Raw genomic sequence first — 23882 nt, forward strand, 5'->3', positions numbered from 1 at the left:
TACCCCATTGTGCCAGGTGCCGTACAAATGCAGAAGGGGAGGAGGAAGAAAGACAGTCCCTGTCTCCAAAGTTTTTCAATCTAAGTATAAGATGAGAGACAACAGGTGAGCACAGAGATGTGGGAGCACAAAGAGACAATATTCTAGTGAACAAGTTTTAAAGGAGCCATTTGTCCAAAAATGCATTCCCTAGATCAAATGAGTTATTGCCTGGACTGATGTTGGAATTACTGGTTGAAATCTGGTGGCCTGCGTTATGCAGGGAGGTCACCTTAGGTGATAATAATGGTTCCTTCTGAACAAGGGAATTAAAAAAAAATAATAAAAATCTATGAAAAAGCAAATTTTAGTGTGGACTATTTGCCAAAAATGAACCATGAGTTGCACAACCAACAATAGTTTAGAGTTTTTCTCTTTCAAATGCCATGTGAAATTTGTTTGTTTATGATTTCCATATGTAAGCAGAGTCAGGATGACCTCCACCCTGACATCTGGAGGTGAGGTGTGGCAAGTTGTGGAAAAGAACTTCAGGGGCTGATCTCATTTGCATAGGCACACCCACCCCACCTAGAATGAGGCCATAACTGCCCAAATGGTCACTTTGGCTGTTGTGGGATCCCCAGTGTCTCTGTTATTGGGGCGGGAAGAATAAATTGCTATTACCCCGATTATGGGAACTGTGCTTGGAACTGTACCTGGCCTTTTGTTGTGATGGAGGGACTCACCATCAACTAAGTAGCACTCGCTAGACAAGGGACATGGGTTCCAAAACTCTGTGAATTGAGAGAGGCTTGAGACAGGTATTAGTACCTGGTGGTGTGGGCCCCTTTGTGAGGGCCTGAAACACCAATTGCACCTCTGTCTCTCCCCACTGTGGAATGTCAGAGCTAATTTTGGGTCTATTAAGAGTCTTGCTACAGGTACTGTGCTGAATTCACTTTGGCCTTATGCACCAGCACTAAGGCTCCCACTACTATGAGCTGAAATCATTAAGAGCTGTGTCAAGTAGTGGGGACCCGGAAGATCTAGAGTGTAGTGGTGCTGTTCGTGGATAGGCTGGCGGAGTGTTCGTGAGATGGCGAGGTTAGCTGTGCAGAGCGGAGCCGTTCGTAAGACAGCGGAGGGTTCGTGAGACGGCGAGCTGTGCAGAGCAGAGCCGGTCGTGAGACAGCAGAGCAGAGCACAGCCCTGTGGGGCAGTCAGCTTCAGGACAGGTAAGGTGCCCCTTACCTCTTTCCCCCACACACAGGCACATTTTAGACAGACTGGGGAGTAACACTATGCAGATGAACTTTTGAACTCTGGGGCTGGACTTTTTGGACTTTGGGTGATTTGTGGATTGCTGGACTCGAGACATTTGGGTTCTGGGACTCAAGAACTTGAGGGAAAGGTTGTGGCCCAATTTGCTGGGGTGGGTCTTTGCTCATGGTTTGGTTAATGAACACTAGTTGTGGTGTTTCCCCAATTTAATGCTGATGTCGTTTACCTCATGTTATTAAAGATTCTCTGCTACACCGAGACTCTGTGCTTGCCAGAGGGGAAGTATTGCCTCTTGAGGCGCCCAGGGGATGTGTAAGATTTTCCCAGGTCACTGGGTGGGGGCTCAAGCCAGTTTTGCATTTGCTTTGATGAGAGGGAACCCCTGTGTACTGAACCCGGCTCTTGCTGCTATCAACTTGGCCTGGCAGAAGGGTTACACATACATCATCCAGGAAGGGAACAGAAATAATGTAGCCTGGTGTACGTAACCCAGCAACAGAGTGCCTGAATTTCAAGTTTAAAATATTCACAATAATCTGTTTGTGAATTATCTGCAAACCATGAGGAAGCAATTAGTCAATCATGAATAAGGGTGAAAAACTTTTGCACTCTGTGGACAGTTGGGGAGCCGAAAAGGAAGCAACATTCAAATGAATTAGCTATAAATTACTTACCTGTCCTCACTTGAGAGCAAGTAGTAATTTAGATTATAGACAGACTTGAAGGTCAGAAGGGACCATCATGATCATCTTGTTTGACCTGCACATTGCAGGCCACAGAACCTCGCCCACCCACTCCTGGATTAAATCTGTGAATTTCAGTAACTCAGCCAATGATTACAGCTCTTGATTTAAAGACAGCAAGTTACAGAAGAACTTCAGGGCAGGGTCAGTCTCTTTGTTCTGTGTTGATACAGCACCTAGGACAATGGGGTTCTGGTTCATGACTGGGGCTCCTATGTGCTGCAATAATAAATAATCTAAACAATGTTTGTGTCAATCCCAATGTACGATTCCTGCCTTCTGCTATTCAGTCTCTTTCTTCTGAGTCATGGTCTCTGGATGGCTGCTACAAGCCCATATGAAAGGATTTCTTGTGATAAGGAACAATGGTTCTGCAAAGAGAGGGCTGTATTGGAGAAACTGTCAGTTTGATTAAACCACTTAGCCAGACTGCTGACAGGGTGTGAGGTTCCTGTCTTCTCTGCTGCTCGAGGGAAGATTTTGGGGGATGTAGCACAGTGAATTTGCCACTCGTAGCTGTGGCTGCCAGTGACTATAATTGCTTTCTTTGCTGATGGTGGGGGGGAAAAGGAGAAACAGCCACGACTGGAGCTTTCTTGGTGATTGGAGATTTGTATCTAAGGAGGATGGGGGAGAAAATTCCACAGGAGTCTTTAGCTGCTTTGATCTCTTGGGAGGCAGCAAGTCAGAGCAAAAATTGGTACGGTGCCTTTGGAGGCACGAGAAAGAGAGCAGCACTCAGAGATGCAAATGGAAGATCAAGAGACTTGTTAAATTTTTACACTAAACTAAAGTTTCTGTCAGATGTTTGACCTTTTCACCAACACTGTGGGCATCCTAAAGAACTGCTCTGTGGCCTCCTGAGGCATGGGTTAGCTGAGTCCTCAGAGTAAGGACAATGGCACAAACTCAGTTTAACATCATCTGTTTATTAGTGGAAGAGGATACAGAGGCAGCTCCCACCAGCTTCCATTGCTGCTTTTCCTTCTCCCAGCTGAGGCAGGAAACTCTCTACAGCTTTCTGTCCCAGTTACTTCCCTAGACAGGGGTCCTTCCCATCTGGGAGGAGTCACACCGTTCCACAGCTGTCCTTGGATGGGCCACACACAGATCCAACCAGTATAGTGACTCAGCTACAGAACAATCTTGCAAGTGGAATAAAACATGCGGCAAGCCTGGCCCGGGAGAGCTTACGAAAGTTGTGGAAGTTTTGCCCAATATTTAGTTTGCATTGTCCCTTAATTATTTTTGTTTTAAGGGTAAGCAGGTTCTTATTTTCCTGCACCAGTCTGGGTTTGCCAAGTGAATAAACTAACAGAGCAGTTGGAATGAGTCATGATTATCTGGAGTCCTGCATCTATTTCCCCAAAGTATGTCTTCGAGACGGTCCAACAAAGGAAGCGATTCACAGTGCTCAATCTCAATTGCAGCCACCACAAGCCCCAGGCAAGGGATAGCAGATCCCTGAGCTGCCCCGGAACAAGCCGGGGCCATATTGTTACTACTCAGACTAATAATCTGACCTTTGGTTTCCTTCTTTATCCAAGGGGGAAACGATCTGTGTCAGCAGTAAACCTAGCACAGATTGCTTTCCCCTCTGCTCCGGCCTTAGCCCCCACCCATTTCCTGCCCCCACCCATGCATAGGAGGAAAAGTGGCCCTACATAAACTGTTCTTCCTTCTGCACCTCCACACTGCTACTCACAATATGGCTTGCTGGTGCAGGGGAGTTAAGGGGCATCTCTGACTTCCCTGAATGGGCTTGTAGGGCAGCAGCCAACAATCTTGCTCAATCACTGCTCAGTTGACTAGCTACATTCTTCCTTTCTAAACTCCCCATGTAGTTTCACTTGTATGCAATAATCTTCATTTCTTATCCTAACAGGACTGAATGTATCATGTAGTATTTCTGGGCCCTCTTAAAGTAGCAGCTGCTTCCACTCCAGGGGTGGCTGCATGTGGTTGGTGAATGAAGTGATCACAGAATGTAATGTTTGTAAAGCACTTTGGGAACCTTTGGGATCACAGGCTCTATAAAAATGCAAGCTCTTGTTACTGATTGACTCAATGCACGAGGGAAAAGGGCATCAAGATGGCACTTGAGATGGAGTGAGAAGCCCTCTATAAAGCTATTAAGAAAATAATAATTACAGGAAGGCAGAGTTAATTACATTCAGAAGATCAGTGCAGCTTTTAATGAAGAAAAATATCAAGACCCAAAATAAAAACTCAGATAAGTAACCTCTGAGGTTCTCACACACTCTACTGGAATAAGTGGTACATTAGAATAAGAGCTATTCCAGCCCTGTGCTCCAGACTGAATAAATGCCAGGATCATTGTGTGGGGAGGGAGAGAGGGACCCACAAAAGCAAACAGCAGTTTTCAACAGTAAAACTGATATATTTGGCCTTTCTGATTTTGACTGATGGATCCAGCACTAGTCCTCCATAGAGCTGTGGGCGAATCATTTCTCTTGGTATCTGTGTTGCTACTAACCTGGGCCATTTCTGTTTTTCCAGGACCCCATGTCAGCTGCTCTCCATGGCTCTGGGATCTCAGTTCATTTTCACGGGAACCTGCCATTACAAACCAGTGTCTGTGGGTGATGAAGTGCTATGAAAGGACCAGCTGCTCATCAGCTCTTGCCAGTGATTAAAGAAGATTGAGGGGGGAAAAAGGCCGGGGTGGGGGGACTTGCTTCCCTACCACCTTAATGGGTGCAGTGCTTTTGCGGAAGTGACACCCTGTATTCACACCCGACACAGTACTGAAATATTTGTACAAAATATGTCCTGCAAGACTTCATATGAAAGCTAACACCACACTGGTTATCAATATTATTGTAAAATGCATGTGTTAACTTTATATGTGATGTAATGAATACCTTCTGATGTTACTAGATAGATGTTTAAGACCAGACTGCCTAGCTAAAGGTCAGTCCTAGACAAAAGAATGGGGGTTTACCTCTGCTTCCATATTAGCAGTAAATAAGGCAATCAAGCTAAGTCATTGGGAGTTAGCCTGATCCTGAATTCAAGAGACAGGAGAATTAACATGGCTCCTGCACCCCAGAGAGACACAGGAGACTGACTCCCCAGGAGGCCTTCCTGGCTTGTCAGACAAAGACATCCCTTTGGGGATATAAGGAACAGAGAGACTCCACGTTTATTGTTTACATTAAGGAGACAAAGAAATCAAGATCTGATCTGATCTCTGTGATGGGTCCTGGCCAGACTGGCCAATAAGAAGCTGGAAAGGAGACTGCGGATGAGAGAAACCATCTTGAACCAAGACTGTATCTTGCTAGATTAAGTTTCAGACTTTTAGATGTGTGATTTCACTTTTATTTGCTTGTACCCATCTCTGCCTTTATCCCTTTTACTTAGGACCACATAATCCATGCTCTTTCATGAATAAATGTTTTATTTTTACTATAAACCAATTTGGTGCTGGGTTTTGAAGGGTAGGGTGTATTTACCCCAGTTATATTGATAAATTGTGAAGTACTGACCCTTTAAACAGAGCAGCAAACTTAATCTCTTTTGTGTATACACAGTGGTAGGGGCTGTGCAAGGCAAAGCCATATCTCTGCGGAGCTCAGGGGCTGGAGTTCACTGATTGATACCTTCTAGGCAAGGTTTGGGCTGGGAGAGACAGGCTGGTATAGCAGGGAGCCGACACACAGTCTAATCTCCAGCAAAGCTCTGCTGAGGCAGAGAGGTAAGACAATAGCTCACAGCTCTGGGTATCCCCAGCAGGGCGGAAAACAGATACTGTTCAGCTAGGCCAAGAAGAGGAGGGTGTTTTATGCTCTCACTTCTCCTTTATGTTAGCCCCTGGCCTTGCATGGTCATCAACACAGCAGTCCCTGTGGATAGGGATTCGTCACTTCCTCCTCCCCCTCCCCCCCCCCAAGAACAAATCATCTGAAGGCGGTTTCAACAGAGAAGCAGGGCCACTGTCCCCACCCCGCTCTGCACCAATGGATGTCTCAGAGCGTGTATTACCTCCTGTACATTCTGGGACTCCCCCAGGCTGAGTGCAGCTCTGCACCATGCCGTACATGGGGCTGTGTGTAAATCACACCTCTTAGCCCCACACTGGGAAAGATTAAGGAAACTACTGCATTCCTATGGAAGGTAAGGGGTTAATTAATGCAATCTTTTGTCTGATCCCAGCATGCTGTGGGGGGAAAAAAAATAGAACTGACCCTTTAACTAAGCAGTCACTGAAGAGGAGACCCAGTTAGGACACTGGAAAAAATGTACCATAAGGAACAATTCTTCCCTGGCTCGGGGATGGGAGTGAACTTTTGGACAGATCCTCAGGTGGTGTAAATTGGTGTAGTGCCATCGACCTCAAAGGAGCTCCCATCAGCTGAAGGTCTGAGTAACCAAATTTTAAATTGGTTAAATCTGGGGGACTTGTTCCCCTTGAGATCAGTTTATAACTTCTCTGATGCAGTAGCGGTGTTTAACGTTGTGACCAAAAGCACAACAGGAAACACTCTCCTCTGAAACAATGTCAGGGCACAGGGAAATCCTGCAGCCTTGAGCCTTTTACTTTCTGGCAGGTAGCAACAAGCAGAAAAGCTGCTATTCCTTATTGCCTAGCCTTCTGCAGTAAGGAAAACGTATGAAAAAGCAGGAAAGAGGACAATTGCCGGAGGATTTGGGGGATTAGAGAGGATTTAGGAGGAAAGACACTGTAGATCAATAAGCTGATGCCAGTAATTCGGCGACCTGATGGTCCGATACTGCATGAGGAATCTGACACTGAACAAACAAAATAGCTACATAATGAAACAACAAATCTGCTCTCCCATCTTCACAAGGTCACCTGTTATCTCTCAATTTGCTACATATCGCTGGTACAGTATTGCTCCTCACAGCAACACTTCTCAAGCTATACACATGGCAATACGTTGCTTTTGTGGAAATATCCTGGGTTAACAGTCATGAGAGGATTCCCTATATTTAAAATGTGGAATCTCTCTGGAACCAGTAACCTTTCTCTCCAAAGACAAGACATATTTTAAGTGTGACTGTTGTTCACTCACAGAAAGAGAGAGAGACGGCGGGGACCTGCATATCTCAGGGAAGTTGTAATCGTGTACAGAGCCTTTTGCAAGTATAAAATCACAGCTCATTAAATAGGCAAAACTCATTGCCATATGTTGGAGGCTCAGCTGCTTCTTGAGTGCCCCTTGTCTGCCCTGAAGCCAGGGGTGACTCTGTGGCACCCTGCCTCAGTTTCACCTTTTCAGGACCCCTTGAGAACTCACATGGCTACCATACCCCCTGCCTGGGGCTTGTTTAATAACCAGAAGTTCAAAGCAGTCCTCAAGGTCCCCACAAAGTCTATCTCCACAGTTCAAAAGTTCACACTCCACTCTGGGTCTTTTACCCTACCTGCAGTTCTCAGTCTTCTCTTTCTGAAGCCACTACTCCCAGCCCTTCCTGACTGGAGCCCAGCTTCCTTGCCCTGGCTTCCAGGCTCCGATCCTTCTCCTAGTCAGAGTCCCCTGCAGGAGCCATCTGTTCGTTTGTACTGCAGCTTCCTCCTCCCCGACTTTCTGTGGCTCTTTCTAAGAGACACCTGTCCACTATCAGGCTACAACAAGGCTGCTAGTGAGGCACAGGTGGGCTGGAGCAGTTCCCTCTTAAAGGGCTCGGGTCCCCCCCCCCAATGACTCCATCTGATGACTGTTTGATACCCCACACATTGGGGGTTTCATACCATAGTGGACAGGAGTTTTCATAAAAACAAACACCACAACTGTAAATCCACATTACCACAGAAGGGCCAGGATTGGAGTGGTATTGAAGAGTGAGCATATGCTGGTCAGGAGGTGTGGGCAAATGATGCATTACTTCTGCTCTGTGATCTAATCACCAAGGTATCTGAGCCCCTACTGCCTTCATTGGGATTTTGAGGATGCAAGGAGGGAAGCATCCAATGATCCTAGGTATTTACCATGCAAGCCATATCGTTAAGATAAGTGAAGTTTGAGAATGAGAACATCAGTGAATGGAGTGCATATCACTGTTCTAGAGCATTTAAGTGTATAGAAATATAAAATATTTGGAATCCAGGAGATAGCGTTAAGGCTTCACTTCTCAAACAAGGCATCCAAGTGACCATAGCTCGTTCCTTATGGAGAAGCTGGACAATCATCTTTCCTTCATAAAAAAGATGGTTACAAAGAAGAGGGAGAAAAGTGATTGTCCTTAACCTCTGAGGATAGGACAAGGAGCAATGGGCTTAAATTGCAGCAAGGGCAGTTTAGGCTGGGCATTAAGAAAAGCTTTTTAACTGTCAGAGTAGTTAAGCACTGGAATAAATTGCCCAGGGAGGTTGTGGAATCTCCATCATTGGAGATTTTTAAGAGCAGGTTAGACAAACACCTGTCAGGGATGGTCTAGGTAATACTTAGTCCTGCCATGAGTGCAGGGGACTGGACTAGATGACCTCTCAAGGTGCCTTCCATTCATACGATTCTTTGAATGAGTTGCAAATGCTCTTTGTGGTGCAGAACATGGGTTTCCTAATATATTGGTACATATGTATTTTGGATACTAACTCTGATTGTTTGTCACTTTAGTAACCTTTTCTGATGTGGAAGAGCTCTAATTGCATCTTCTCAGCACACAGGGACTGATTGATCATTCCATTACTGCCAGCAGAGTTGTGAAGGTGGGAAAATGGACTAATGCAGCCATGAATCAGGCCCATTGTGTTAATACCTGGAGACATGTTGGTTTTGTGTCTAGTGACACTTGGAGAATTGACTACAATGTGGAATCATAGGACTGGACCTGCATGGTATTCATTACCTCCTGCAGAGCAATGAGTGCCGTCAACCTAGCAGGATCTGACCTTTAATGAAGATGATCTTGTATTTTTTCCTGTACTATGTATTACAGTAAAGAAAGCCCTAAAGTAGCCCAACCACCTGTTGAGCTTCGCTATCAATTACCTGACCCACATATTCCTCAGTAGTGCAGGGTACTCAGGAGTTTCTTCCAAGTCTGCTCAGTCCAGGTTAGGATTTAGGCCACAAAGGCTATTCAGATTACTCTGGGAGCTAGAAAGCCAGGGAGAACTATATGGTCTGTCTGTATCCATGGACCTCTGTAAAGGATTCCCTTTCTAGTCATCATAAAAGGAGTCCTGAGTCACACAGAGGGCAAAGTAAGTATAAAGCAAGGCAGCTTTATTTAAAGGCACGTCAGTCTCTAGCCACAGCAAACACATGGGGGAATTCTGCCAGTCCTTTGGTCACCAAACTGTTACCCTAACTAATAAAATAGGATTAGCTCCATCATCCTAACTACCTAGTTGTCATTTAGCCAGGCTATCACATCAAACATGAATTGCCATTTTCCCAGCTCATTCAAATGCTCTTTCTCTCTCTCCCAGAAATAATGTATTTCACCAGCAAGCAGAATACATTAACTATCACCTTTTAATTCTAGCGGATATCCCCTACATTCTCTCCAGTCCTGTACAGATAGAAGAAATGCTTTTCTGGTCAAGAGATCTATATTTATGTAGTTGGATGATTTCCCCACCTGCTCCACATTATACCTGGAATCAAAAGAACGACTGCTGCAGATATCTACCTTCAGGTAAAGCCACAAGAAAATATTTGTTCAGCTTATAAACAAAAGTGTGAAATAGTCTTTGGAGGAAGCATTAAAGGAAGCTGGTATGCTCAGATGATTTTGTAACTTCCATGTTATGTACATATCAGACAAAGGAACCCTTTGAGCACCCCAAAGCTAGACATCCATGACATGACATCCAAGTGAGTCACAAAATCACTGGGCAGAAACTTGAAGTCCTGAATCAGTTTTCACACAGTCTATACTCTGGCAAAACTGCCATTGACTTTAATGGGCACTTGGACTCAAACGTCTTCAGAATCTGGCTTCCTGAGATTAAAGCTAGAAGAGACACTTGTCAAGTGCCCCTCCTCCACCTGCTAACTTCAGAGTTGTCCCTTGACTTACAACTACAGTTGAATGAATGGTTTTGGCCAGGTCATAGGGTACTTACCCATTGTGGAGAGGCACCTCCTCCTGGGTCCCCTGGGAATTAGCTCACTATTGGTTTGACACCTCCTCTTGTGTTGTCTCAGTCTCTCACTTGGTGGCTCTCTTATGCTCCACAAGTTGTAGCGTTCTTCTGTGGCTTGGCCCTTAGTCCAAGTCACTGTCATTTTCCCCCTTTTGGGTTATCAGTCTCTCTACACAAACCACCTCAGGCAGTCTTTAAAGTGCACTCTTCTTGGTACAGGCTCCTTCCTTCCCTCTCTAATGCACAGAGAGTGGCTGCAAATTTGTACACTGTAGCCATTTCTGTTGCCAGCCTCCTGGCTTTATACTAGGCCAGCCCACACCTGTTCAACTGAGCTTCATCCTCCAATCAGGGGTTGCTTCTTCAGCCTAATCCCCATCCCCACATGTGAAGCCTATCACTCTAATTGGTCCTCTCTCAATTTCCTCACTCCTTTCAGGGCTGGTGTGGGGGTGAACACCCCATCACAGATGAATCTAGTAAATTAATAAAAAATGCTCTTTTGGCGGGCATCAAAAGCTATTTGCATGTTTGCTTCAAGTTCTCAGTGAACAGTCAGGGCCAAAAAAGGGAACGAAAAAAAAAGTTTGGAAATGTAATGAGGCATTTCAACATTTTCAAAATGAACCTTTTAACCATTTTGTTTTGAAAAGACATTTTCAAAATAAAACATTGATTCTAATTGACATTTAGAGAGCATGGTTTCAAATAGACATTGCATATCATTTTGAACTGATAGTCATAATGTGTTGCGTGACCCAAAGAATTTTTTTGCATTTTGTTTCTTCAACAGAAAATATATTTTTTAAATTTTTTGGCAGCCACTGAACCCCCCCAAAAAGTTTGCTCAGCTCTATTTACAAGATATTCTCTGGTACCTTCTCCAGTCTAATTTTAAGTAATCCAAGTAATGAGGCTTCTGCCCTATTTCCAGAGAAACTATTTTATAGCACAGTAGACCTCCAGCTGTATTAAGTTGCCTTAGCACCTAGCCCTCCCAATTAGGGATCAGGCCCACACCATGATACCCTCATGTAATAATAATTTTTTAAAAAGATGAGCCCTGCCCACTAAAGATCTTGGCATATGGCAAGGCATGACTGGAGGCTAAACAAAGTAAATCATAGAAGGAGGAAGAGGTAACCATGAAGCAATCATAATTAGCAGTTAGAGTAATCCAACTACCTGGCCATAGGAGACGTTTCCTGATATCCAACCACTGTTTCCTTGTAATTAGTTTATTCTGTTACTCCTGGTTGCATCTTTTTCAGGCAAAGAACCGGAGGGGAAACAGAAAGGTGAAGTGACACAGCCATAGTCCCACAGCAGAGCTGGGGATAGAACCTATGTCTCTTGAGTTGCAGTGCAATGCCCTGTCCGCAGGACCATGCTTCATAGATGCCCTATGTTGATTATCAGACACTCACAGGTCTCTCCTGCTTTTTCCCAGCTCTTCTCAGACCAGCTCTGGCAGATCAGTGCTTTCCCTGTAATGTAGTGACCCTGGGAGACTTCTTTAAGGGGTTTCCACTGTATGGAGGGCCTCTGTTCAGGAGTTAATACAAGGTTATGCTCTAACCTCCTGAGCTGGTTACTGTGGAGGTAGGAACAGGACACTCATGCCTTTTCTTCATATGTGGATACCGCACCCTGGACAGAACTTTCCATGGGGGCCTGGAACAGGGTGGGAACCACACAAAGAGCCACCCTCAGGATCTGGGGAACTTAGGGTTTAGTGTCCCAGGTGTGGCGGACTACTTCTTCCATGTGTGCAGGACCAGATCCATTCATGGAACAATTGTGCTATGTATTTTTAGTATCACACAGCAGCATCCTCTAGCACTGGGGAAGAAAAGACCGTCTACTGAGTAACTAGCTGCGTGCACCTGTCTAAAAATGTTACATAGCTGAATGGCCTTTACAACCAGAATTTCACTGGCTACAAATGCATCTCTCATTCCTAGTGGTGTGGGTGAATAGCATTCTTTTCCCATTGTTCCACTATAGTTTTATTATAGTGGAGCTTAATATATAAAATCCTCTCATATTTTCCTTTCTTCAGCTACAAACTAGTACTATATTACTCCATACAGCATTGCTCATAAGTGGCTGTCACATGGAAGATAAGATAATCTTCATTTCTCATCCACAAAAGTATTCCCCCCACCCCCATTCTACATTCCCCAAGAAGCACTTTGAATGGCAACAATAGAATTCGTTACCGGGGCTAGGCTTCTGTGACTTGATAATTCATTCCCCTTGTTACTCACTGTTCTGTCATGAGAGCTGAAGGAAAGAGTCTTGATCTTGAAGGTAGGACAATGATACAATATATTTCCAATCAGCTGCTGGAAGAAAGGTTACAACCCGCTTCATGCAGAATTCAATTAGGCACCACAGAGAGAGTCTGCATTAACTACTATGGATGACACAGTCCTTTCAAGTTACTCTTAGCTTCATCTCCTTCCTCTAAAGGATTTTTAACTCATTCTGACACTAACAGAAAGCAGGTCTGTTCTGCTAGAAGGGAGAGAGATCTACTTCCCTTCAATATACTTAGAAGAAACTTCAAAGACTCTGATGATTTGTGGAAATAAGAGAAATATTCAACTGAGAAAAAATTCTGCCTTCACCAATCTAATTTATCTAGCTAGGTATTTCTATCACATGTATCTGTGCACTTGTGTCACATGGAGCGGGGTTTCCTATTAGTTTATTTGCATCAAAGGCTCTGAGTCCCAGCAAAATCATTTTCAGGTTCATTTGTGGATGAAATCAAGTAGATATGGACCAAATTCCCTTTGTCCTTAGAGGAAGGACTGTATCAGCTGGGATCATATACTGCGTCTTTTCTGTTTGGGTTTTGGACAGTGTTGGTCACAAAGTTTCTGAATATGTTGAGAAAACATTGAATCACAACTTAAGCTTTGCACCCTTGTCCTTTCTGACTGGGGAAAGCCAGTTGGGAAATATGAGGCCCTCAATTGATGTACACCGTCAAGACTTCCTTTGAGGAGAGCAGGGGGCACTCAAAGCATGCTTTAGGCAAGAGCTGAGTGAAAATTGGAATTTGCATCCCCAGGAAAATTCCAATGTTTCCACATTTCTTTCCATCTTGAAACAGGATGAAAAGCTGAAATACTGAAGTTTTTCATACAACAAACTGTTCCAAAATTTTTTTGAATCAGAACATTGATATTCCTGAAACAATTTTTTTTTCATTTTGGTGTGTTGAACTGGCCAGCGTGTTTTGTTTTGTGCGAGTTCAACATTAAACTGCATTATTCTATTGTGGCACATTGCCTCATGGGAGTTTTAATTTGGGTTCTTGATGTCCCCTTTTCCCGCTTTCATCGGCTCCAATCTGGGAACAGAACAGAAGTTGCGTTGGATGATGATCTTCTCTAAAGACCACGTGCCCATTCTGATATTGTTATTAATTGTTTGTATTGCTGCAGTGCCTCAGAGATCTAGTCACAGGCCAGGATCCTATTGGGCCAGGTGCTGTACCAACACAGAACAAACAGATAGATCTAATAATAACATTATTATTAGAGCCATCAGCCACAGTAGACACTATGGAGCATGAGGGGCTGTCAACGTACCTGTGGCCCTGGCAAGAGCAAACAGAACTGATACCTAACGGCACCATTCTTTTCACAGAGGGTGAAGTAGTCATTGAGACAGAAGAGGACACCAGTTTCTCTGCTCTTTCGGCCATCATATTCAATGTATAGGAGAATCAGTGAGAAGATAGGGCTGGAAATGCACTCACTCTGCAGATGGCATCTAGCTTTATGGGCCAGATCCTCAGACCTTCTTTGTCCATGCCGATCGGTTTATTGGTTTTATCCACCTGTTACATCACATCATTAACCCAGATTCTAAGATCTCCCCTGCTGGGGATACTTGATGTGAAAGGAAGGATAGCTTGGTGGTTAAAACACTGGACTGCAACTCAGGGCTGGTACACAATTCCCAGCTCTGCCACAGACTCTCCAGGGGATCTTGGGGAAGTTACTTAATCTCCCCTGGGTGAGCACTGTAGAGAGACTCTAGGGGAGGGAGACTTTCTGTTGCAGACATTGCAGAAGGCAGCTCTCAGGATGCTTCAGAATCCCTGGAGCAGGAGGCATGATGGGGCGTTGGGTGGGAGGGGGCAGGCAGTCTATAGCCTAGGGAGGCTGCTGTAACTTAGACAGGTGTCCAGAGCTGTTGAAGTTATGCCAGGGCCTCTCCTGTCCCCGGAGCAGCTGAGGATCAGAAGGGTGCAAAAGTGGCTTAAAATGGCCCCTATCTTAGACTCACAGCACAGATGTCACTCTCTCTCTCAGCCCTGTAAGATGGGGATATTAATACTTCCTTCATGTGGTTACCTAAAGCTGAGGAGGGGTGGGTGTATATCTGGATCATCTTTTAATTCACGGCCTATCCAACCAGAGCACAGGATGGGCACTTCTAGCTCCACTTGAGCACTCTGAATAAATATTTGTATTGTAAGTTTGTTTACTATGTATTGTGCAGCCCTTAGCATAATGGGGCCCTGATCTTGGTTGGGAGCTGTAGGCACCACCATAATATAGACAATGTAACAACGACAGTAATTATGTGTTTCCAATTATGGAAATCAGGGATTTACAATTAAATCACAACAAATGTAATAAAACCTGAACAACATCATCTATTATGTTCCAAAGCTTGTTTGGCCTGATAAGCAAAACACAAATATCAGCTTGTGAGAAAGCTACAAGCCATCCTTCTAACAGAGATTTCTTCTGCCGTTCCTCCCCCCACTGGCTTTGTTAGCCTAACAATGAAAGGGGAGGGGGAAAACCAAAGGAATTCAAGCTAGGTTTTCCTTGAATGGATGCAAAGGACAAGCCTATGAATAATGCTTCTGTTTGATTTGTAGTCCATTCGAAGCATGAGCTGATTGGTTATGAATAGAGCTATGCTGTTGAAAGCCAAAACCATTTTGACTTATTTTCCTTTAATTCAGTTATGGTAATGAATGACTCTGACTGATCACTCTGAAACATACACTTGATATTCTACCTCTGCCATCGTAATTCTACAGGTACAACAAAAAAAATGCATGTCCCAGATGACTGCCTTAGCATTTCTATTTTTAAACTGTTGCAAAGGCCATCTCTTACATATCCTTTAATATGTAAGCCACCACACGTGGAATGTGACTACAGAGACTACAAGATCTGGGAGTTTAGGTCTAGTACAAATGTTTCAGTTTATTTGAGTATGGAAGTCCATCTTAATTAATATTGGGGGAAAAAACCTTGTGGGTTGCCTGCAGCAACCAGACAGAAGGGAAATAAAATCTTATGCCTCAAGGCATAGTGGATCATCTGCAGTGGAACAGGAGTTTAGGCCACAATTCAGCAGTCCCTTCCAGTTCAGCAGAGCACATGCTTAAATCTCAGTGACTTTTATAGAGTTTGGCATGTACTTAAAATTACACACATGCTTGAATACCTTGCTGAAATGGAACTTAGGCAAATTCCTTTCTAATCTCCCCTGGTAGAACAGTGCACAAGTGAGCCTCAGTTCTACAAGTCATATCCATGTGTGCAGCCCTTCACAGAGAGTCCTAATGAAATCAATGGGGCTTCACATAGGGTCCACCTTGATGGATCAGATGGCAGGACTGGAAATTCAGTGAGCTGCCTTCTGAAGACACTTGGCCTTCCTTGAAGCATCCTTTACAGTCTACTGCCAGAGATCACATGCTGGACTGCACGGTGGAAATAAATCTGTTTCTTCACTAATTGTGATGGGATTTTAACTTAACTGCTCTTAAGTCAGCCACCCTGAAAAGAGGCATTTTTAATTTCATTGTCTTTTTCAGTTCCTTGCAATTTACCAGCTCTGCTGTTTTTTGACAAGACTGTAGAGTGTCCTTAACTGAGACCTTCTTAAAAAATATCCATCGCAGCTGGTACTAATGAGCACTGCTTTGACAGTTTAACCTGAGAAGCCAAGGATGGTATGGGCCAGAGAGACCAAATTACAAATAGCCCCACAAATGGTCCCTCCAATGGCAGGGTGGAAATACTTTAGCTGTGCAAATATAGGGCCACTTCCCCTGCTTGTTCTTTGAATAAATGGAAGACTAAATTCCACCAGGTTATCTGCCCAGTAACTTTCAGCATGCTAATATCACTTTACAATGTTGCTGAATGCAAGCAGACTCAGCAGAAGAGGTTCAGGGCATGGGTGGGGGTCTTGCTTCCAATGATGCAAGTTTCCAGAGTGACTCCCAATAAAGAAGAAAAAGGGACATTTGAAAGACAGGACAAAAGCAGGGGAGGAAATACCATGTATGATAATGCATCCAGAGAGCGTAACATTCCAGCAGGGCTTAGACTCAGGTGCTCAGCAGTGTTCTGCCAATTTGCCTGGCAATGGAAGGATCTTTACGGCAAGTGAAGCTATATTTACGGTAGCTATTCATGTCCGATGCAAGTCCCTTGGCTCTGTGCCTGCTCCAATGTACGTTGTTGCCAGGAGGCCTTTCATCCACAATGGCACCTGAAACTAAAGGGCAGTGAAGATGAAAGGAAATAGCAATGCACAGAGATTGTTACCATTTAGCAGTTATGAAATATTGCTCACATGCTTCTCCCAGTGGGGAAAGAGACTCACTAGGAATACATCATTCACGAAGACAGGCTAGGAGAAAGGTCATCAGCTATCCCATGAATAATTGCTGCTACCCCAGACGGAGGCTGACTGATGGCTTCATTAGATGGGGGCTATTTCAACCATCTGACTTGTGTGGGAGCTAGTTACAGGTGCAAAAGGTAGAAAGAAAAAGTACTGCTCAATGCTTTGATAGGGTCCAAGGCCAGAAGAGACTTGTGCTCATCTAGTCTGACCTCCTGTATAACACAGGCCACAGAACTCCCCCAGAATAATTCCTAGAGCAGATCTTTTCCAAAGACATGCTATCTTGATTTTAAAATTGCCAGTGAGGGAGAATCCACCACAACTAGGGTGACCAGACAGCAACTGTGAAAAATCGGGACCGGGGCAGCGGGTAATAGGAGCCTATGTAAGAAAAAGACCCAAAAATCGGGACTGTCCCTATAAAAATTGGGACATCTGGTCACCCTAACCATAACCTTTAGTCAATTGTTCTAAGGGTTAATTACCTGCACAGTTAAAAATGTACACCTTTTTCCCCATCTGAATTTGTCCAGCTTCAACTTCAGCCACTGGATTGTGTTATACCTTTCTCTGCTAGATTGAAGAGTCCATTATCAAATATTTGTTCCCCATGTAGGTACATATAGACTGTGAACAAGTCACTCCTTAACCTCCTTTGCTAAGATAGATAGATAGAGCTTTGTGAGTCTCTCACTATAGGTTTTATAATCCTTTAATCATTCTCCTGGCTCATCTCTGAATCCTTCCCAATTTATCATCAACATCCTTCTTGAATTATTAAGATCCGAACTGGACAGAGTATTCCAGCAGTGGTCACACCAATGCCAAATACAGAGGTTAAATAACCTTTATACTCTTACCCAAGATTCCCCTTTTTATATATTCAAGAACACATGTAGCCCTTTTGGCTTAAGTGTTGGCCATAAGGACATAAATTAAGTGATATCAAGTAGATGGAATAAAGTTAGAAAGGGTTACAAACAAAAGTAAAGCAATGCTCTCTAATTGCTAATACCTAACTTAAGATGCAGTCTTTGTGTCAGGTAGTTTCCTTACCAATCTTCCATTCCCAGAGTCTTTAGCCCCCTTGGATAAAGTATCCATCTCTTTCAGCTTACAAGCACAGTTGTCAACTTTCATGTGGTAAATAAGCACCCCGACTTTCACAATAAGCCAAAAATCAAGCTAATCCCATTTCAAAACAAGCCAATGCCTAAAAACCCCAACACTCTATGTGACTAGATCCCGCCAGCGTGCAGTCTGGGACTGTGGTGGGGCCACTGTACACCCCTGACTCTCTCCCCACTTGCCCCTGCTTGCCAGGAGCCAATAAAAAATAATAATAAAAAAGCAGCAACAAGCTACAAGCCCAACAAGCTACAAGCCAAAAACTAGCCAATAAGCAACTCACAAGCCAATTAAGCCAAAAACAAGCCCAATTTCTACATTTTTTTCCATGGGTTTGGCATGTCTGCTTGCAAGAGCTCTGTCCCCTTCTGTCTGTCTAGTGACAGATGCCAAGATGGCTTCTCCTCTCTCTTTATATCTTCCCAAACTCAGGATGACCTCATGCTGTTCCCCACTTCCTGTGGACTTCCCATCCCCATGCTGATTCATGTGTAAATGAGGATTCTATTGGTTTTAGTCAGCCATGGTTTAATTTAATCAGAGACAGGTAAATAGCTGCCTTCTCTCCTATTTGGTAGGGAACCTGCTTTCCCCCTGTTTGGCTGTGGACATTAAAGCATAATATCACTAAATATCCACATTTCCTTATATAGCGCTAATACATACATTTCATAATGATATTATTCACCAGTGTGTCACTAGCGTTCAGGCAAGACCTCACATGATATCAGCATTATTGCATCATAAAAGGATACAATCAGTTGATTCAATGTGACTTAGCTGAGTTTCAGACCCTGACTTTACTGTCTAGATAAAGTTTCTCTCTCCTGCTGGGGTATAAACACCATGCTGTCTACTCCCTGGCTGGATAGCTTTGTTTACCTTATACATAAATGAGCCTTCATTGTCTCTGGCTGACAAACAACTACCCATTCCTTTTCTTAGGGCAGGCTGGGCCTATGGGTGGCTTGCACAACACATTTTAAGAACATAAAATTCTAGCACATAGTCATAACTCTTTGTACACACCCTGTGCATACATCACCCACACAAATATTATTGATGCTTTCCAGTGTTAACTTGCATACCATCTTTCAGATACCAGTTAGGACAATAGTGTGTTAGGTGCAGTGAGTATGTCAGGCCTCAGCAGACTTGCTGACACAGAGGCCTGGCCTACCCTAAAAAATTAGTTTGATCCAGCTACATTGTTCAGGCGTGTGAAAAACCCACACCCCTGAGCGACATAGCAAAGCTGACCCGACCCCCGGCAGAGACAGGGCTGGGTTGATGGAAGAATCTTTCCATTGACCTAGCTACTGCCTCTCGGGAAGCTGCATTACCTACGCTGATGGGAGAACCCCTCCTGCGGCATGGGTAGGGTCTCCACTGAAGTGCTGCAGCTATGTCACTGCAGCATTTCCTCCGTAGACAAGCCCAGGGTAGTGAACCACAAATGGGCCTCTGTGCCACAGGGTCCTCAAAGAAAAAGACGTGGAGAGACAAATTGGCTACTGGAGAGAGCTTCCCCATCATGGCTACCACCCCACCACCTCCTGTGCCCCCACACCTTTTTTGTCTTGAACAGCTCAGGCCAGAGAGAGTAACCCAGCAGTCACTGCTACCTCTGCTGGCTCCCAGACACCACTTGGGTTGAAATGGGGTTGGACTAACAACAACACCTCCAGCCCATCTCAACTAATTTCTCCTCTTTCCCTCGAAAGAACAGTTATTACCATATTTCTTATAATCTCAGAGACAGTCAAACAAGGGGGCTCTTTCTTCTAGCATTCTCTAACTAAAGGGAAAATGGGATATTAATATTAAATGATTCATATCAATACTTAATATTTCAAAATGCTTTAAGTGTTTTCCCCTTCTTCCTGTATCTTTAATCAAAGGATTTTTCATGGTGTTTGCTCCATGGTAAACCTGAGCCTGCTTAGTACCAAACTCCGAACCTGGTTTAACACTGTTTAATATTGCACAGTGACTGGGTTATGTTAACCCTCCATCCCATACATCGCATCTAAATTAATACAACAGTGCTACTGTTCCTCATGGATGATCTGGTATAATTGCATGTGCAAGATAGCAAAAATGGTTACTCAAACTGGTGGATAAAAGTTAGTGAGAGGGGAAGGTGCAAGAAGAAGAGAGTAGCAATCAACATTTGCTAAAAAAAATGTTTAAAGGAGAAAAATATCCTTTGGCATTAATCTCCATGATTCATAAGAAATTGAGGTGGGCTGGCAAAGTTTAAGTGATTGAAAATGATGCCCATGGCCGTCTGCAAAATCTGATTACTGCACCGGTGATTTATGGCTTGCCATTAGCACAGAGAAAAAATAAAGCCCAGAAATTGAGCCCAGTAAATCAAGAAGGATCTTTCCAGTTTACAATGAGCACTTCGACATGATTCAAAAATGTTTTAACCAAGATTTCATTTTCTGTAAATACATGTTACCTCCAGAACATGAGCTATTCATTTGAGTGGTTTCTCTCCGAAGTACACTTTAATTTGGCCTGAAAGGAAGCCCAACTTTGCCTGCCACCTTTTCAAGACTTCTCTTGATTTATTTAAATGACATTGGGTGACTAAACTTTGGTGTCTCTGATGCTTGGCAGGAGCTATCCACTCCTTCAGCTCTGGCTGAGCCAAATGGATTGGGGAAAACTTAAAGGAGTCCTACAAATGCACAGGACTAAACTTTGCTGGATAAGGTTTCTGGATATTGGGAGAAAAGGGACATTCTGCATGTTACACTACTAATGATGGAAGAATCAGCTGACACAGAAAAACAGTTGATATCTGAATTTTTGCCTCACTCTCAAACTAACACCAGATAGAATTGTTTTCTAAATTTTCATATCCCAGGATTGTCTTATATAATCCAGAGATCTGGGTTCAACTCCCAGCTCTGCCATAGACTCCATGTTACCTTGGGCAAGTCACTCAATCTTCCCCATGCCTCAGTTTTTTCCCTCTGAAAAATGGGCACGGAAATTCTCATGGAAAGAGCATCTTAAGGGTTGTGGTGGATTCTCCATCCTTTGGAGTCTTTAAGTCGAGTCTTGATGTCTTTCTAGAAGAGATGTCAAGCTCAACCACAAGTTATTCGGCTCAATGGAGGAATTACTAGTGAAGTTGTCTGGGCTGTGTTATGCAGGAGGTTAGACTACATGACCAGAATATCCCCATCTGGCCTTAAAATATATATATTTTACATTTTAATTCAGGGACTAGGAACCCGTGAATGCTACCAAACAGCCTGTCCCCATGAGTTTTCCATCCCAGTTGGGTCAGGCCAAAGTGCTCACAGGAGAACAGCATTTTGGCCACACTGTTTATACAAGCAGCTGGTGCAGTGATCCTTTCTCCCATCCCCCCTTGTACTCCTGTACTGGGGGCAGCCACGATGCAGCTGGAGAGTAGCTGTCCGATCTGCTGCTAGCAGCACCAGCATCCTCAAATCAGGGAGAGGTGTGAGACTGCAGGGTTCTGGTCCCACACGGCTTCCCCCTTGCTTTGACCGACAGAGTCAACACGTTGCAGGGGCGAACGTGGGCTTGAAGAGGTGGTAGTTTTGTTGTCCCACCATGTCAGATTTGCTTTATGGGTTCCCAGTGCTGTGCACCCCCTCCCGTCCCCGCTCCAAAATGGGTCCTGCCCCAATCTGGACTTAAATCAGCTCTTGTGTAAACAGCTGAAGCATCACTGAAGAAGAACCAGTGCTGCTAATGTTAATTCAGCAGCACAAGTCAGCGTCCCAAAGGAACCCACTGCTGGTGGAGCACCAGCAAGGGGCTTCTTGGCAGACCTCCTGCAGCACACCAGCAATCTTCAGCAGCAAACTGATGGACAACCTAGGTATAACCCTGTGCTCGACTAAGCATCGTCTCAGGCTGTAAAGAATCCTCTCCTAGCTAGGATTTGAGAACCAGTGAGGAGACGTTGAGGTGCAAATGCAAATATGCATCCACTTAAGCTGTGCTGTCACTTCTCTCCTGTTTGCAGGCCACTGGGGGGAGCAGTGCCACCATCATTTGCTGTTTTGATTAACACATTAAGTAAAATCAGAACAGCTCAGCCTCAGTCCACTGGAAGCCACAGCTCTTCGGAGTGCTACTTTTAATGAAGTGGAGATAGCACTCTAGCAATCATGGGCTGATAATGACACAATTCACCAGCCTCCTTATGCCCGAAATATACTCCTACATCTTCCCTGGGTGGCTCTTTCAGCACCACTCTACAGCCCCTGTCATTACTAAGGAGGATCAGCAATCCCAGTGTAGCCTTGCGGGCTTCCTCTGAGCACGGCCTCTGTTGGGATAAAGGGTGGCACCAACAAACAAGGATGCGAGAGCAGCAGCTGCTATTCAGGCAGCAAAAGTGGCAGAATCAAGAGCATCAACATAACGCTGTGTTCCCAGTGCTTTGCCAGCCCTCTGCCACAGTCATTAGTAATAACTGACGGAGCATGTTTCATACTGAAGGATACCACAGTGACTCACTGAGCCTGAGCAGGCTTGTTCTCCGTCCCCCTTGTGCTGTTCTGGCAGGGTATGGAGGACTGGCTTGCAGAACCAGCTGCAGGGGTGCACTAGCTTAGGGTAATCCGCAAGTAGCATAAAACTGACAAAATTGGGTCGGTGTCATCTGCTCCGACTTGGTTCAGGGGCATCTGGATGGAGTGCACTGGGCTACAGAATTCCTGGACCAGCAGAACAATAAGTCACTTGAAGACTCCAAGACAAGACTGGGTGTTTTTCAAAAAGAGATGCTCTAGCTCTGCCAGAAGTTGTGGGCTTGACACAGGAACAGCTGGGTGAAATTCTCCGGCCTGGGTTATCAGGGGCGGCTCTACCAATTTTGCCGCCCCAAGCAGTCGCCGCCAATTTGCCGCCGCGCCCGGGAAAGCGGCGAAGCTGCTGCCCAAAAGCCGCCGTGGCGGGAAGCGCAGTGGAGCTTCCGTCGAATTGCCGCCGCGGGACACGGACGGCCGCCCCATTCGGAATGCCGCCCCAAGCACCTGCTTGGAAAGCTGCGGCCTGGAGCCGGCCCAGTGTGTTATACAGGTCACACTAGATGAGCTAATGGTTCTTTCTGACCTTGAAATCTCTGAAAACAACCCCCAGGGTCAAGCAGCAGGAAGGCTGAGAAGAGCATTGCCAGCAGATCGAGGGAAGTGATTATTCCCCTCTATTCGGCACTGGTGAGGCCACGCCTGGAGTACTGTGTCCAGTTTTGGTCCCCCCACTACAGAAGGGTTGTGGACAAATTGGAGAGAGTCCAGTGGAGGGCAATGCAAATGATTGGGGGGTTGGAGCCCATGACTTACGAGGAGAGGCTGAGGGAACTGGGGTTATTTAGTCTGCAGAAGAGAAGAGTGAGGGGGGATTTGATAGCAGCCTTCAACTACCTGAAGGGGGGTTCCAAAGAGGATGGAGCTCGGCTGTTCTCAGTGGTGGCAGGTGACAGAATGAGGAGTAATGGTCTCAAGTTGCAGTGGGGGAGGTTTAGGCTGGATATTAGGAAAAACTTTTTCACTAGGAGGGTGGTGAAACACTGGAATGGGTTACCTAGGAAGGTGGTGGAATCTCCATCCTTAAAAGTTTTTAAGATCCAGCCTGACAAAGCCCTGGCTGGAATGATTTAGTGGGGGTTGGTCCTGCTTTGAGCAGGGGATTGGACTAGATGACATCCTGAGGTCTCTTTCGACCCTAATATTCTATGATTCTATCAATCACCTCTACTCCCACCCTTATTTATTATTGGTATTACTGTAGGGCCCAGGGGCCCTAGGCATGGAGCAGGACCCCATTGTGCTAGGCGCTGTACAGATAGAACAAAGAGACAATGCCTGCCTCCAAAGAGTGTTTGGTTTAAGTATTTTCCTTGAGTGAGCTGATGTGGCCCTATGTGCACAGGAATCATTCACTCAACACTGTAATACAGCCACCTCTGAAGAGGAACATGGCAA

Source organism: Lepidochelys kempii, chromosome 7, assembly GCF_965140265.1.
Source record: "Lepidochelys kempii isolate rLepKem1 chromosome 7, rLepKem1.hap2, whole genome shotgun sequence".
In the NCBI taxonomy this organism is placed as follows: Eukaryota; Metazoa; Chordata; order Testudines; family Cheloniidae; genus Lepidochelys; species Lepidochelys kempii.